The sequence below is a fragment of the Acomys minous genome (genome assembly GCF_964271855.1).
Source record: "Acomys minous genome assembly, chromosome: 2".
Classification (NCBI taxonomy): Eukaryota; Metazoa; Chordata; class Mammalia; order Rodentia; family Muridae; genus Acomys; species Acomys minous.
Genome location: NC_140484.1, coordinates 130,953,412 through 130,964,271, shown reverse-complemented (window position 1 = coordinate 130,964,271; position 10,860 = coordinate 130,953,412). Strand labels below are relative to the sequence as shown.

The 10,860-nt window shown below is 47.2% G+C and overlaps 1 long non-coding RNA gene across 1 annotated transcript; it reads right to left on the bottom strand.

The window, feature by feature from the left end:
• Nucleotides 1-1,039: 1,039 nt before the first annotated feature.
• Nucleotides 1,040-4,445, bottom strand: LOC311592999. The gene is made up of 3 exons (XR_014777560.1): nucleotides 4,130-4,445; nucleotides 3,125-3,775; nucleotides 1,040-1,463 (listed from the first exon to the last, which is right to left on the bottom strand). It is a non-coding gene; the product is annotated as an uncharacterized lncRNA (long non-coding RNA).
• Between the last annotated feature and the right edge of the window lie 6,415 nt (nucleotides 4,446-10,860).

Here is a 10,860-nt window from a genome sequence, read left to right as displayed (position 1 = left end):
CGAGGGGCAGGAGGGGCGCGCGGGCCGAGGCTGGGCTGGGGCCGCGGCTCCACACTGCTGTGTGCGGCCGGGAGGATTTACCGCCGCCGCCGCCACTGCTGCACCTCCAGCCCGCCCGGGACGCTGCCGCCTCCTTCCCACAATGCACCCCGGCGCTCGAGGGTGCCCTCTCTTCCCTCAGCCCTCCTCCTCCGCCCTCTTCGCCGGCGACCTTTCCCGCGGGCGGGCATGCGCACCCGAGAGCGCCAGGCGGGGTGTGGTGTGAAGGTGGCGGAGCCCGGCGCGCTGTCTCTGTGCGCACGCGCACAAGCCAATCCGAGCCTGGAAGGAATTGCGCATGCGGCCTAACCTCCCGGGACGCCTGGGCAGAACCCGGGGCTACTCCGGTAGGCGTGTTGTGTGCGGGTTTCTGCAGGTCTTGGGCGAGCTCGAACGTTACATCACGGCCGAGTCTTCCCTGCTTGCTTAAGTTGCCACTCTTTATGCGTCCATTGCATGAGTCGCCATAGACTCTTAAGGTCCATAGATTCAGGACGATGTTGGTGACTGCTTTGCAAACCACACGCAAGGATTGGACGCAAACGTAGGTTGTCGAGGATTTAATTTATCCCAGTTTTCCCTCTCGGTTACTCTGTGACCCGGTTAGTGCGAGATTGCCCAGCCCCACACCTCGACTAGATGTTCTAGTTTTTGATTGGCACAAAAGGTTTAAAGAAGGGCGGGGAGATGTCCGAGATGAAGCACGAAGTGGTCCTCCAGTCACCAACAGGACAGATGAGAAAATACCCAGAAGGTCAAAGATTTGGTTTGTTCGAATAGGCAGTTAACGGTGAGAATGATGGCTGAAGAATTAAATTTAGATAAACAGTTAAGGCTACGTTCTGAAAGAAAACCTGAACGTGAGAAAAATGTTTGCCAGAGTTATAGCGAGTATTTTGAAGGATGAGCCTGAAGAGCAATTTGAATTCCCACCTGATCACTCAAAGGAATTTAGGAAAGCTAGCCTACATGTGGTAGAAAAGATAAGACTCTGAGACGCGGAGTCATCTGCAGGAGAAAGCTAGTGGGGAAATGTCTCCCCCAGTGTCGGAATCCCAGAAGCCACTCCCCTGCCAGCCAGCTTCAGCCGGGGTGGGGGTGGCGGGTGGAGAGGTGGAACCAACCTCAGTGAGCATTCCCACCAGGGTTGCTCGGAGTTGGTCCACATCCTGATGAAGTGAGCCTGAGGTAGCCAGAACCTGGCCAGGAAGCTGTCTTCATCTGCTTTTCATCTGTTTCCCGTCTTACACTCGTTCTTAACACTTGGCAGAACTGTGGGGTCCTCTTCCTCGCTGTTCTCCACCGTTTTGGAGGGCTTGTGACTGTTGGCTTCTGATTCTAGGCTGTTCTTGATTTCTTTGGCTCTCTTTGGTGTCTGCACCTGTGCTTGTGCTGCCCTCCACATCATGCTGTCCCAGGGGATCCTGCCAGTGAAAAGAGGGGATAGGAGTCTGTTTCTGTGCCCAGGGAGTCATACTCTCTGGAGAGGACCCCAGAAGAAGCCCTACAGTTTCAGCCTGCTTCACAGTCAGGGCCAGAAAGGTATGGTACAGAAGGTAGTGGCGTGATCTAGAGCACGTGACTCAGCGTTGGCCACCCATACAGAGTGTCCCTATAGTCGTCACCCACCCACTCCTCCCCCAAGGCGAGCTAAGTATGCTTCATTCTCCTGTGCTTTGGTTCTTTGGGGCTGTTCCTTCTGCCACAGAGAAGGATTTGTCCCTTAGAACATTTTAGCCATAAGACCAGGGCCAAGACCATGATGTCAGATGAAGAGACCAGGTGATTGCTCAGGCCCTACATTAACAGAGTCAGGCACAGTGTCAATTCACATACTGCATTTATTTAGTACCTGAGACCCCAGTGGTGTCACGTGTGTGTTGAGCATCAACAGTTTGAAGCTCTGAAATGAGATCGCTGCGGGTGGGCGGGGTTTATGGAAGAATGGCTCTTTTTTAACTATGCCTGTGAAGGGTTAGACGAAGGCCTGTGAGATTAGAGGAGGATTCCTTCGAGGTAGCTCAGCATGAGGCTTGGAACCAGGGTAAATAGAAAATGGTGAGAGTTTCCACTCAAATAGCAAAGTCTAGGGGGCAAGTGATGGTGTTACAGACAACTAATTTGAAATATTTTCCTTCCTTTCCTCTGCCCTTAATTTAGTTTATAAATTGCTACCCTTGTGTCTTCAGATAGGGTTTGTTTGGTTGGCTGGTTGGTTGGTTGGTTTTGGTTTTTTGAGATGGTTGCTCTGTAGCCTTGGCTGTCCTGGACTTACCTTGTTAGACCAGGATGGCCTCAAACTTACAAAGATCCGCCTGCCTCTGCCTCCCTCAGTGTTGAGATTACAGATGTGCACTACTGAGCCTGGCTTGCAGATAGATTTATAATAACTCAACTTGCTTAAGTAGCTAGTTTTCCATTGGGCCCCCCAAAAGCAGGCTCTACAAGTTGAAACAGTCTTTTCATACCTTCCTGCCAGAGTACATGGAATGAAACTTGTCTTGCAAGTACTCAGTACAGATCGGAAGCCTCTCAGAGGAGTGGGTGGGTGCCTGAAAGGGAGCAGAGGAAAGGGAAGCGACAGCATCTCATCACTGGCCAGTGTCTGCCCTCGCCAAAGGTTCTGACATTCAGTGTCTCCCCTTACTAAGTAAAGAGGAGTTGCTGCCAGTGTTGAGCAGTCTTACTGTCTTTACTGTCTCTCTGGCTTTCAGAATGTGTCGAGGCTGGGTGTGGTAGCACTTGGGAGGCAGAGGCAGGCAGATCTTTAAGTTAAATAACCTTCCGTTTTGAAGTTCCTTGAAAGCTGAATCTTGTCTTAAAAATGTTATCTAGCAAGACTCTTAGAAGGGAGCTGGAGAGCTGGCTGCTCTTCCAGAGGACCCAGATTCAATTTCCAGCACCCACGTGGCAGCTCACAGCTATCTGTAAGTCCAGTTCCAGAGGAGTCCACCATCCTCACACAGGTAAACATGCAGGCAAACACCAATGCACATGAAATAAAAGTGAATACATTGAAGACATACCTAAACAAATATAAAACCAACCCCTTAAAACAAGTAGCAGCTTACAGACTTCCACCTACCTAGTAGTTCCAAGACAGCCCACTTCCAGAGCCTTGAACTCCTATGGGGTGAAGTCTCAGTTACTCCATAAGTGCTTGCCACCAAGCGCGGGTTCCTACGATTGCAGTATCGGTGATGCCGCATTTCCTCACCTTTGCTCTGGCCTTTCTCGTCATCGTGGCAGAATTGTGTGTTCTCCCGACCAGGCCGGGATCCCGCCAGATCTTATCTTCATCTTAATTTTTACTTCATTTTGGCTTTTGTGTGGCTGTGGCTTGTCTTGGCCTCCCAAGTGCTGGCATGAAAGGCGTGTGCCACCACTCTGGGCTCTCCCTTATAAGGCAGGTCTTGAGAGAGCTTCTTTCTGGGTTTATTTCATCCTGTCAGCAGTGCTGGACTGAACCTGGCAACGGTGCTCGACTAAACCCATGTTGAAATACAAGGTGCCAGAAGGAAACTGGCCCCAGTTAGGATTTAGACACAGATTACCCAGAAGCAGATAAGAGGGTTGTGAATTCTGATTGTTCAGCCTGGCGTGGTGGCGCACACCTTTAAGCCCAGCACTCGGAAGGCAGAGGCAGGTGGATCTCTGAGTTCAAGGCCAGCCTGGTCTACAAAGCCAGTCTAGGACAGCCAGGGCTGTCACACAGAGGAACTCTGTCTCCGAAAACCTTTAAAACAGAAAAAAAGAAAAACAGATGGTTCTAAGTGGTTTAAGAAAAAAAAAAGGGGGGGGGGACTTAATTTATTAGCTGAAGCCAAGTCCCATGTAGTAGTTAGATTAAACTGCTGTTTCAGCCCATGACTGCTTTTCAAGGCTTTCCCAGAAACACTCAGCAGGGGCTGGACATCTCCAGTTGCGGAAGTGAAATTTAATTTTAGTCCAGAGCAAAGCACTTTGATAGGCTGTGCAGCACCCCTGAACCTGACACTAGAGCATGGGTCCAGGGGGCAGGATAGTTTCTACCTAACCGTGCTCTCTGAGTCCACATTGTCACTGACCCAAGCTTTGTCCTGGCCTGCACCTTTCTTCGCAGTTGTCTGGGGTTCCTAGTCCTGTAGACTTGGATCCAGCCATGACCTCATACCACGGCATTTTCCCCTTGTCCCTCCAGACACTCGTTCTGTTCTCTTCTAGTTTGCTGTTGATTCTCTGGTTCCCTGTGGTTTGTTTCCTGATTCCGGGCCACACCTCTGGGTGTGCCTTCGCTGGACCTCAGGTTGTGAAGATCCCTGAATTGTTGGTGTGTTTTTCCACTGACACAACTCTGCTTCCTGGTTTTTTGAGCCCTTTTTCCTGCTCCTGACTTAAGCTCTGGACCAATGGGAGTAGAGAGTTCCTCGGCCTTGGCTCCAAATTATCTCCCTATAGTCAAGAAGTGGGCTAGGGAGGGTTGGTAGAGGGCCTAGTAGCCAAGCCCTCTCACCATTAGCAATGTCGGTATAACCAGTATTACCAGTTCCTCAAGGATTGGTTACCTTTGGTCTCCAGAGTCATGAAGCCTTTCAGAATTGTAATATCTAAGTCCTGTTCTCCCAGCAGCTGTATTTTACTTGGGTGGGAGATCAGGCCCGGCTGTCAAGTGAGCCGGCCACCTGCATATTTTAGCTATTTCTCAAGCTTAATAGTCCATGACTCTTCCATTGACCTCACTCCCCCCTTACCTTCACTCTTATTCCACTTTGTGTCCGGTGCCCCTGCTCACAGCCCAGGAGGAGTAGACGCCACCTAAGAAAGACCATCCCATCTCCGATTTTGTCTCCTTTTCTCCATCTCTCAGCACCTCATCTTGCTTCCTATGCTCCCCAAAGTAATGACCAAAAAGTCACATGTTCACCAAATCTGTGACTTGGAAGAAACATGAGGATGGTTCTGTAGTCTCCTGAGTTCTGTGAGCCATCGAAATGGTCGCTTCAAGACGAACATGGTAGTGCATACCTGCAGACCCAGCACTAGGGGCGCTGAGGCAGAGGTGTGGGTTCAGATCCATTCTGTGCAGCATAGTAAAGACCCTGTCTCAAAAAGAGGAGGAAAGAAAGAAGGAAATTCTCTCATTTGGGTAGGAAGAGTGTGGACCTACACCCTGTTTTCTAGACTGTTCCTTTCAGATCCATTTCCTGTTCTTGGTCCACCCTTGCTGTGGAGATGCCTGAGAGCATCTGGATGAAAATGACTCGAAGACACTTAATAAAGGAGTGGAGTGCTGTTGCGGAGCTGCCACTGCACTGCACACGGTGCTCAGTCTGCCTGCGGTTTCCAGATATTGTCGCCAGTGTGTCTCACTAGGCTTTGGGGACAGCGTCTCACCAGATCCCAGGTTGCTCAGTTAGCAAGAGGCTCTCCCAGCTCTTGAACTGTGTGCCCACTTACTCTGCACTCTCTAGCCGACGCCCTCCTTAGCCTCCAGGCTTTGGCATCTTATCCCAGGCAGCCATGTGTCGGTGGTCTGAGGCCTTCTTCAGTCCTAGTGTGTATGCTGCAGCCTGCATCACACTTCAGCCCATATTAATGTCTGCAAGCAAAGCTGATGGGGATCTTCCCAGGATCCACTTGGGCCCAGGGCAGTTGTCAGCAGACTGGGATAGGAAACATGCTATATTCTGTGAGCCTTCCAGTCTCTTAGTGCAAAAGCAGACATAGCTCATATGGAAACAGATGAGCGTGGCTGCGTTCCAGTGAAACTCTATAAATGGCTTTTGGAATTGGAATTTCGTAGTTTTCATAAAATATTTTGATTTCCTCCCCCCTAATCATTTTTAAATGCAAAAATAAAAACTTTAAATGGGGACCAGAGGAAAAGAGTGGTAAACCACATTAGCCTGTGGGCTCTAGTTTGACTGTCCTTCCTCATCTAGTGCACACAAAGTATGTATATAAAAATGACAGGTGATTGATTGTTTTCCATTAATAATAATGTTCATGCCAAGTCAGCCTGGCATCGTCTCACAACTTACTCTCTAGAAAATGTGGCATGTTAGAAAGAGTATGAGACCAGGAAAACAAACCCAGGCTTGGCCACATTCTGATTCACAAAATGAATTTTAATCTCTATTTCACTAAAAATGGTATTAAACAAGCTTCTGTCTACACTATTCCTGTGATTTATCTCAAAACCTACTTGGCAACCCTGAAAATGATGCTGTGTTGCAGCGAGCAGTAAGGAAGAGAACTTTAGCTGTTCCTAAAATGCCTTGACCATGGGCAGCATTCGAATGCGTTTATGTGGTCACCTACTAAAGTATGCACTGTCGAGGTGACACGTTTCAACAAAGTGTATTTTTTGCATGCTTACTAAAACAACAATAGCTATGCATAAGTACGTGGGACCAGCGCTACTGTACTTTTACATGAGTCTGTTTTTATTTCTGTTAAGTAGTTCTTAACTGTGTTGTCTTCATTGGAACTGCTTTTCCATCGCTGTGGTGGAGCTTCAGGACTGAGCAGACCTTCACAAGACTGCTTGATCAGACAGTCAGTGTTTCCCAGGAACCAGAAGGGACCAAACCCAATGGCAGCCATCTGACAGAAGAGTCTGTGTTAATTCACTCAACAGATGTGCACCAAGTGGTGCATGTGCCAGGTACTGCCCCACAAGCTGGGATATGGACAAAAAACAATCCAAGCCTCGGATTTGGCCATGTGAAATCTGATTGTGTTACTGTTGAAATCTCTTGTCACGTGTGTTCATACTAACTGATTGTCAACTGCATCCCTGGCAATAGGGACGACCCTTGCCTTAGGCCTCTGTGCCAGAAGTCATTGTGCCTTTCCAACTGCATTAATAACTGAAGGACTGTATGTTCCACTTAAATTTTATTATCTTTTACACAGATCCATATTGGTAGAAAAAACATGCTGGCAATGTTGGAAGTGTAAATTGGCAACAGCTTTCTGAAAGGCAATTTGGCAGTATCTATGGGGAGCTTTAGAAATGTTTGTATCCCCTGATCCTCTAAGTCCACTTCTGGGAATCTGTCCTAAGGAAACAGTCTAAATTATGGGCAAAATTTATGTTAATAATCTGAAAGCCTCACAGTAGAAGCTGGTTAAATACATTACAGTCTGACCATTGTAGGCTAGTATGCCGTCATGCTAATGAAGAGTGTTTAATGGCATAGCGGAAATGCATGTGATGTTTAAAGAGATAAAAATTATATGCATGCACCCAAAAATGTTTGTAAGTGACTAGAAAGGATTTGTTAACTTTTGAGTCGTTGAAGTTTAATTTGGGGGTGGTTTATATGCCTCTAAAAGATATTTTTCTAAAATCAGTGCAACAATTAAAAAAAAAAAACCATCCAAACTTGGCAGTGGAGAGATTGAGGCTCCATCGCTAGTTTGATCCATGGTCTGGCTTGGTCACATAGAGCCTTGCATGGTAGCATGTTGGCAGCCAGAGTGGGACAGAAGAGAAAAAGGATCCCCACCTGCACCCCTGTAGGAGTGTGACTGGGACCCCTGCAAAAAGCCAAAGCAGTTGTAGGACACAAGTGGCATACTTCTAGTGTGTGACCCCAGGTAGGAAACAAAGGCTTTTGGGAAAGCCCTTGAGCCTCCCATAGGATGTCTTTAGTGCTAGGAATAGCTTTCCCTGTGCTACCTGGTCTACTGCCATCCATAGTGGGACATGCAAGCAACATGGCTGTGGGCAATGATACTTGTTCTATATTGAGAAAACTACATGCAAAGCATAAAACATTTAAGGTTGTAACTTAAAGAACTCTCGAGGTTCAAGACATGTTACTAAATTGCTGTCTGTAATTCCTGTACTTAATTGTGTTGTGTTGTTTTTTTAAAGATTTATTTTACTTTTTGGTTTTTCGAGACAGAGTTTCTCTGAGTAGCCCTGGCTGTACAGGACTTGCTTTTGTAGACCAGGCTGGCTTTAAACTCACAGAGATCTGCCTGCCTCTGCTTCCCAAGTGCTGGGATTTAAAGGTGTGCACCACCACACCTGGCTTTAAGGTTGATTTTTCATTATTTGGGAGTGAGTGGATAAGTGCTTATGAGTATTGCTGCATGTGACAGGCAGGGTGGGGGCGGAAAGGGAGGTCAGACCCCTCTGGAGCGGGAGTTACAGGAGACTGTGAACTGCCTGTAGTGGGTGCTGGAAACCAAGCTCACGTTCTCTGCAAGAGAAGCAAGCGCTCTTGCCCAGTGAGCCATCTCTTCAGCCCCTATGCTGTAGAATTTTAAGTGGCAGGGTAGCTGATGTCTCCCCACAGGTGAAATTAAAATGTGCGCATGCCATTATTGCTTTCGTAAAATATGAGGATGCTTGGTGTGTCATCTTAGTAAAACTCCAAGCCTTTAAATGAGAACAGGAAGTAAAAGGCTAGGGTTTAGAGTTGTGGTGACAATAGATTCTAGGAAGTCAGTGAGTTCGTCACTGCCTGTGTTAATCCCTCTGTGTGTGAGTGTAAGAGCTGGGCTCAGGCTTTGATTCTGGCTCCTCAGCTAGCCGTGTGACTGACTGGCGGTTTATCTGCACCCTGAGCCCAGTAACTCATCTGTAAGAGGGGGAAAATACTGCATATCTTATGGCATTGTCCATTTCTCTCATTCAACAAACACTCAGTGCTTATATGCACTTGACACTGTTCTAGGCAGCACATATGGTAATACACAAGACAAAAAATAGAATCTGTGTGGATATACATTTAAGTGAGGGAAATTAGTCAAAAACAGCATCTTTGTGGTTATTAGCTGTGGCTCTTACACTGAGTATTATGAGGTGCAAGGCAGAAGCCCTGGCACGTGGCTCAGCGCTCCACTGTCTCACCGACAGCTCCTAGGTACTATACACAATGGTAGAAAGCAGGGAAAAATGGGACCCACTCATTTCCGCCTTGTCTCCGCCTAGTTAATACCTAAGCCAGTTTTTGCTCAAGACAAACAAATTCTCTCCTGTCCTGTGATTCTTCTAGTGTTCTTCCAGAGTGACAGATTAATCCAGGTGGGACTCAAATCTTTAAAAGCGACCTTTTCTGGAGCTAGTCGTTAGGAGTCCCTTGCCAGCAGACGGCAGGTGTTAGGCCCACAATGCAGTGTTGTCCTTACTGTTTGTTGCTCTTCAGGAAAACCATATTCTTAGGTCCACAGCAGGCACGGGAGGAGCACACAGGGCTGGCAGTGTTAGAAGAGTTGGCAGGGGAAAAAGTCAGGAGAAAGAGGCATTAATGTGTGCTTTGTTGGTGGTGTTGCTCGTTGAAAATTTAGAAAGTTGAGAAATGCTTACAGAAGCAGCCAGAAGTTTGCCCCTGGCCCTGGAGCCCTCACAGCCCCTCGCTGCCTCAGTCTCCTCCCTCTGAATCATCTAGCAAAGAGCCATTGGCGGAATCTCCTTGGGCCTGGCCTATAGACACAGATGCCATATCCTCGTGCTTAGCTACTGCCGACCTTTGTGGGATGGAGGGAAAGCACCAACTGTGGAAAGATGGACCCACTGTGGGCTCTTGCCTTAGAAAACTAATCTTTCCCAAAATACAGTTATAAGAACCCAACTGTTCTAAAGAAAACAAAAGGCTGAAACTGTCACATTTAAAGTAATTGTATAAATAAAATGGATGTGAAGAGGCAAAATATACAGTGAAATGATAACTGTTAACTTCATGCCATGTTCTTCTTGAATAGAAGGGCCCCAAGCACTGGCCACAAGGAACTGGTTTGAAATGCTACCTCCTGTAAGAAACTGGACATTGGCCTTGCTTTAAGAACCTAGTAAGTGGGCCTGATGAGATGGCTCATTGGGTTAATGGGTCTGCTGCCAAGCCTGATGACCTGAGTTCAATCCCCGGGACTTCCATGATGGAAGCAAAGAACCAACTCCCACAACTTGTCCTCTGATCTCTATAGGTGGGCCATGACATAAACATTGCATGCACGCACGCACGCACGCACGCACGCACAGAATAAATAAAAATGTAATAAACAAATTTTAAAAACTACTAAGTCACAAATCTGAATTAGAGCCCAGATTAGATCAGGAATAGGCCCGGGATGTTGGACAGCATCTTGAACCACACGTCTACTTCATGGCAGAGCTGGGATAACAACAAAGACCTGAGCTCATCCCACTCAAGCCAGTGAGGTGGGGTTTTCCCTATTATACCCTTGGTAAGGATTTCTTTTACTAAAATGTTTGTTCTTAAGGTATCTTGCACTTGACAAATGTCTAATAAGAGTGATTTAAAGATAGTTTTTAAGGAATATGGTCATGGTACCGAGGTTTCCCACGATCCTCCAGGTCCCCAGTCCTGTCACAGATGTGTATTTATGAGTACGTGCTGGCATTCTGTCATTCGCCTTTTCCAGACGTTCTTCCCAAGTTGTGTGTTGCATTTCCATGTTTTTAGTATTTCTCATGGATCTGTCCATGAGAAATTTAAAACCTGGGCATATAAATCTTGATTAAAGCGCCCAGCTCTCTCCTCAGTACTGGCTTGTATTTCCGTGTTTGTATTTATGACAAGGTATATGAAGTCCTGAATACTGTCGCATAATTGGGCTTATATCCCCCAAACTCCCAACACTGTGTTTCTGCAGGTTCAAAATTCTGAACACTTCACTTATAAACCCCACTATAAGGTGCCACAATGTTTCCATAGTAACACATTTCAAACAGAAAAACAGGAAGCCCAAGGGAGAGAGATGGTTTCAAGGAGAGGGAAGGAGGACTAAGGAAAGGAAGGATGAAATCATTAGCCGTGGTAGGAGACATGCGGAGGGCTGGCGTAGTGTGGGGAGTGAGTTCTC